The 6584-nt window shown below is 44.4% G+C and overlaps 1 pseudogene; it reads left to right on the plus strand.

Moving 5' to 3' along the window:
- The first annotated feature begins 614 nt into the window (after nt 1-614).
- LOC148697334 (uncharacterized) lies at nt 615-5168 on the plus strand (annotated as a pseudogene).
- The last annotated feature ends 1416 nt before the right edge of the window (nt 5169-6584 follow it).

Consider the following 6584-nt stretch of genomic DNA (forward strand, 5'->3'; position numbering starts at 1 on the left):
CAACAAATAATTGTTCTTTAAGATTAAGCCCCAACGGCCTTTGAAGATCCATTCATTAATTGTTCATCCTCATATCAAACCCTAACGGCCCTTTGGATCAACAGCTCATCCACAAACCCATACCTTACGAAGATAAAATCAGAGGACCAAATTACAAAGAGATTGTAACCCCAAAATCATTAATATAAAATATTATTTTTGTACACGTATTCTTGTTTCAGGAAAATTCGTGTTTACAACTTTGGCACGCCCGGTGGGACATCTCTACCGCTTATCTCTATCCTCAAATCATCGAAAAGCGTAAATGGCATTAAGAAAGGATTAAGATGTTCCCGCAATCAAAGCGAAGAACAAGAACATCATTGCCGCAAGTGGTGATATTTTGGGCATCACAACCCGAAGCAAGGCAAAAGCTCTTTTTGCCGCGGCTTCCGCCTCTACATTAACTCTGTCAAAGGAATAAGAGCACCTGAGGCACGAGCCTGTTATCACCCTAGCCTCACTAAGGGTGCCAAGAGGGGAGAGCCCGAGGAAATACTCATAGTCCCTACTCTCCAATGTTGACTCAAGCGGCAGTACACCCATGCAAGTCATGACCACTGGGAGCAACTTCAATCAAGGAGCATCTAGCCCAGATGAACGAAGCAATCACAAAGCTTACACGAACTGTGGAAGAAAATGACTTGCAGATCGTCATACTCGTCAACCAACTAGATGCGCGGCTTGACGTGAAAGTCAACCCAAATGTTGGTCTATTAAAGAAAGAAGTCGACGAAGAAAAGGAGCCTCCAGCGGAGAAAGTCGAAGAGAATCTAAAGCTAGAGAAAGCAACGGCGTTCATGGGATCTCTCTCTATCCAGCAGCTTCAGGAGATGATCGCAAACACCATCAAGACACAATACGAAGGAAGCTCACATGAATCCGTACTGTACTCAAAGCCTTACTCCAAGAAAATTGATGCTTTGAAGATGCCAATGGGTTATCAGCCTCCAAAATTTATGCAGTTCGATGGAAAAGGCAACCCAAAGCAACATGTCGCCCATTTCATTGAAACTTGCCACAATGCTGGGACAGAGGGAGACTACCTCGTCAAACAGTTCGTGCGTTCGCTGAAAAGTAACACTTTTGACTGGTACACAGACCTCGAACCTGAGTCTATCAACAGTTGGGATCATCTAGAAAGGGAATTCCTCAACTGCTTCTACAAGACTCGCCGCACTATAAGCATGCTAGAGTTGACCAGTACGAAACAGTGGAAGGATGAACATGTCGTCGACTACATCAATAAATGGCGTTCCTTAAGTCTGAATTGCAAAGATCGGCTTTCTGAAACCTCCTTCATTGAGATGTGCGTTCAAGGCATGCACTGGGGGTTACATTACATCCTCCAAGGCATAAAACCAAGAACATTTGAGGAGTTGGCAACTCATTCCCACGACATGGAGCTGAGTATCGCTAATCACAGAAAGAAGGAGCCGATTACTAACTTCAAAAAGGATAAAGTATTCGCTCCAAATGTAGACAAGACTGGGAAGAAGCTCACTAAGGAAGCTTTCACCGTCAACACTACCCCCATCAAGACCTTCTCAGTGCCCATCAAGATCTCCTCCAAGAAGGAAGCGAAGGAGATAAAGAAAGGTGAGCCTTCTCGTACCCAAGACAGATACAAGAGCACCTTGAGAGAGCTGGAACAGAAAACGTACCCTTTTCCTGACTCTGACATAGCTGCAATGTTAGACGACTTGTTAGAAAAAAAAGGTGATCGAGCTACCCGTATGCAAGCGTCTTGAAAAGATGAATCGCATAAACGATCCTAGGTACTGCAAGTACCATCGTATTGTCAACCATCATGTTGGCAAGTGCTTCGTTCTTAAAGAACTCATCATGAAGCTAGCACAACAAGGGCAAATTGAGCTCGACCTTGAAGACACGATCGCAACGCATACCACTACAATTACGTTTAGATCGTTCGATCCCATGCCTTTCCAAGCGACACCTGACCATTCTCGTGAATGCTCAAGTTGCACGACATCTCCTGCATAACCATCACCAGGGGGAAGTGACCAAGATGCACATATCAATGATGAAGAAGGATGGACGTTGGTAACCTACAAAAAGACAAGGAAGCCAAAACCACGAGTCATACAGCCAAAGGTGGAACAAACAGGAAATCACCATCGTTGTAATAATGGGAAGCCTAAAAGAAACATAAAAGTTGATAAGACAACATATGTTGCGGAACTTATGGAGCAGGAGCCATGCATTCCCGTTTCCTTGCACGAGCATTTCTCGAATGACTTTTTCCAACAGTGCACTACCGTCACCTGTCACATGGTTGAAGTAGAAATAGAAGAGCCCTCAAAAGGCAAAGTTATCGCCACTGAGGTAGAAAAGACCCTCACACCCGAAGAAGGTCTACCAACACACGTTAGCATCGAGGAAGCGCTACAATTGCCAAAAAATAAGCGAAGAGCACTAGCAGCAGTCTTGGCAAGTCCCAGCGACCCTAAAGTGCAAGAAGGCAACGACGAAGACTTGAAGCTTCAGCCACGTGAATGTGCCACATGTTGTGCTGCCCATGACGCAATTAACTTCACTGACGAAGACTTACTGCTGGGATCAAAACCTCACAACCGTTCTCTCTTCCTCTCTGGGTACGTAAGGGAACACAAAGTCAACCGCATGCTTGTAGATAGTGGGTCAGCCATAAACATCATGCCAAAATCAACAATGACCACAATTAGTATCAAGGTAGATGAATTATCCCTAAGTCATCTGCTGATCCAGGGTTTTAACTAGGGAGGACAAAGGGCGATAGGCATGATCCGAGTAGAGATGACCATTGGTGAGCTTAAATCAAACACGATATTCCACATGATTGATGCAAGAACTTCCTACAGCTTGCTCTTAGGAAGACCTTGGATCCACGCAAATGGGGTAATACTGTCCACCCTTCACCAATGTTTAAAATTTTACCGAGAAGGAGTGAAGGTGATCCAAGGCGATACCAAGCCATTCACCGAAGCCAAATCACACTTTGCAGACGCCAAGTTCTACATGGAGGAAGATATGGTGCCCGAAACTCTTCCAGAATAGATCAGATCCACAGGCAAAGCAGCACCTAAAAAGCAGGTGTGGCAAACCATGCTTAAAACGCAAAAAAGGCAAGTCGTGCCATCTTCAAGCAAAGACGATGATGAGCCTGCTAAACCTACAACAACCAAAGGGAGTAGGACGCCTTCAAAAGGACTGAACATACCCATATTCCGATACATCCCGATGTCAAGAAGAAAGAATGGTCAATCTCCATTCGAAATTGGAGTAAGAAAAACCGATACACAATGGCATAAGGATAATGTGAAGTTGCTCAAAACGAATGTAATTTTGCCTCTGACACAGCTAATCGGTGCTAAGGTTACAAGACTACCACAACGCTTTATAAAAGCTCTACCAAAAGGAGTGGAATCAAGCTTTCTTCTAACCAAGAAAACCGAGGAAGGTTTTGATCCAAACGCCTACAAACTCATGTCGAAGGCTGGGTATGACTTCACTTCCTCTTCTAATCTCGGAAAGAAGGTTTCAAACACCGTTAGTGACAAAGAACGTAACCCCACCAAGACTTAAAAAAAGTTGAAGGAGTAGGGTTACGGGGTTGACAACAACAAAGCAAGGCTTGGCTTTACACCAAATGCACCTATGATGATTTCAAACAAAATGAAAAACACTAGCTCTGAATACGTCAGTGTAAGCATTGAACAAGACCAAGAAGAGCCCAAACCCACCCCTCGAACGTCAGTCTTTGATAGGATGAGCCGTTCAAGACCCAGAATTTCAGTGCTTAATCGCATTGGCAGTCAAGGCCGAACCTCTGTCTTCAAGAGGCTTAACGTGTCAACATCCCAAAGCTCTGTTTTCGAAATGTTGTCAAAACCTAAGAAACAAAGCAACACAACTAGCTCTCCTCCGCGACGGTCAGCTTCGAAAAGATTTGAAGATAATGAGAAACCTTCTAGAAAGAGGAAGACAACACCAAAGGAAGAAAAGCTCGACGAGTTAGCAGAAAAAGGCGACGTTCGAAGCTTGATTCCTTCAAGGATGAAACGCCAAGCAATCTTAGAGGTTGACACAAATGGACCATTAAAAGTAAGACTATCATCCACACTGGACAATCCTCATGCCAACAAGCTCGAGAAGACAGCACTGAAGAAGAGGTCTAAGATGTCTTCCACATCACGATTCAAGAAGGCAAAGAAGACGAAATCCCCGAGGAAGATGTCACTACTGCACCACCATAGCTCGAAGATGTGGGGCAAGCCACGGTTGATGATCTCAAGGAACTCAACTTAGTCACAAACGAGGATCCAAAGCCTATCTTCGTATGTGCATTATTAAGTACGGATGAGATATAGGAGTATTAACAGCTGCTATTAGAGTACAAAGACGTCTTTGCTTGGACCTACAAAGAAATGCCCGGCCTGGACACTATCGTTGCTGTTCATCATCTTGCGGTCAAGCCTGGAACTCGACCGATAAAGCGAACTCAAAGACGCTATCGATCCGAGCTCATCCCACAAATCGAGGTCGAGATTGACAAGCTAATCGAAGCAGGCTTTATTCGAGAAGTGCAATACCCCAAGTGGATCTCCAGCATCGTCATTGTCCTTAAGAAATCAAGAAAAATACGTGTTTGTGTAGACTTCCGGAACCTCAACGATGATTGCCCAAAGGACGACTTCCCCTTGCCAATCATTGAAATCATGGTGGACGCAACCACTTGCCATGAGGCATTGTCATTCATGGATGGCTCTTCTGGGTACAATCAAATTCGCATAGCCCTCGAAGATGAGGAACTAACAACCTTTCGCACTCCAAAAGGTATCTACTGCTACAAGGTGATGCCCTTTGGTCTAAAGAACGTTGGAGCTACGTATCAACACGTAATGCAGAAAATCTTCAATGACATGCTACACAAAAACGTAGAATGTTACGTAAATGATGTGATGGTCAAGACAAAGAAAATATCAGACCACTTGAAGGATTTGCGAATATTGTTCGCAAGGATGCGAAAATACAACCTCAAGATGAACCCGTTAAAGTGTGCATTTGGCGTCACCTCTGGAAAATTCCTCGGCTTCATCGTCAAGCACCGTGGTATCGAAGTGGACTAATCAAAGATCAAGGCCATTCAAAGAATACCCGAGCCAAGAAACCTGCACAAGCTGAAAAGTCTACAAGGACAGCTAGCCTTCATCAGATGCTTCATCTCCAACCTTGCAGGGCGTTGTCAACCGTTTAGTCGCCTCATGAAGAAAGATGATTCATTTGTATGGGATGAAGCGTGCCATAATGCTTTTAAAAGCATAAAGAAATATTTGTCAAGTCCACCTGTCCTGGGGGTAGCTGTGCCTGGGAAACCGCTCATATTGTAAATTACTACTTAGGAAAGTTCAATCGGAGCACTCTTGGCACAAGAGAATGAATCCCAGAAAGAATGAGCACTTTACTACCTCAGTCGAACTCTCACCGGCGCTGAGTTAAACTATTCCCAATAGAAAAGATGTGTCTCGCTTTGGTGTTTGCCATTCAGAAGCTCAGACATTACATGCATACTTACACCATCCACCTGGTTGCTAAAGGTGATCCTGTCAAATACTTCATGTCCAAGCCAGTCTTGACAAGGCGACTCGCTAAATGGGCTTTGCTTCTTAATCAATATGAGATCATCTACGTCCCAGCTAAAGCCGTCAAGGGACAAGTGCTAGCAGACTTCCTTGCCGATCACCCAATCCAGGCTAATTGGAAAATCTAAGACGACTTGCCTGACGAGAAGGTGTTCTACATCAACATCTTCCCAACATGGACGATGTTCTTCGACGGATCCGCACGAGCAGACGGAACGGGGGCAAAAGTAGTATTCATGTCGCCACAAAGGCAAATACTACCTTACTTATTCCAACTGAGTGAGCTATGCTCCAACAATGTTGCTGAGTACCAAGCGTTAATCATCGGGCTCCAAATGCGATCAACATGGAAATCACAGCCCTTGAGGTATATGGAGACTCCAAGCTCATAATCAATTAACTCTTAACTGAATATAAGGTGAGGAAAGATGATCTTGTCCCATACTTCTGGCTAGCAACTTAACTGCTACAAAAGTTCGAGGCCGTGACACTAGAACATGTGCCAAGAAAGAAAAATCAAATGGCAGACGTTCTCGCCAATCTAGCCTCGAGTATGATACTAGGAAAAGATGAAGCTGTAGACGTGCCAGTTTGCCAAAGATGGGTGATCCCGCTCGTTACTGAAAAGTTACTGGATGATATAAATGTCATCTCAGTACTTCCAATCGACGCTGAAGAGTGGAGACAGCCGCTGATCGGCTATTTAGAGCATGGAAAGCTTCCAGATGATCTTAGACATCGTTCTGAAATATGTCGACGAGCACCCTACTTCCTTTACTACAAAGGAACACTTTACCGACACTCTTTTGAAGGAGTGCTCCTGAGATGCCTAAGTGATGAAGAAGCTAATTAAGCCATAAAATAAGCACATTTAGGTTTGTGTGGGGCACATCAGTCTAGACC

The sequence above is a fragment of the Pyrus communis genome, chromosome 4 (assembly GCF_041283825.1).
Source record: "Pyrus communis isolate YQ-2024b chromosome 4, ASM4128382v1, whole genome shotgun sequence".
NCBI lineage: Eukaryota > Viridiplantae > Streptophyta > Magnoliopsida > Rosales > Rosaceae > Pyrus > Pyrus communis.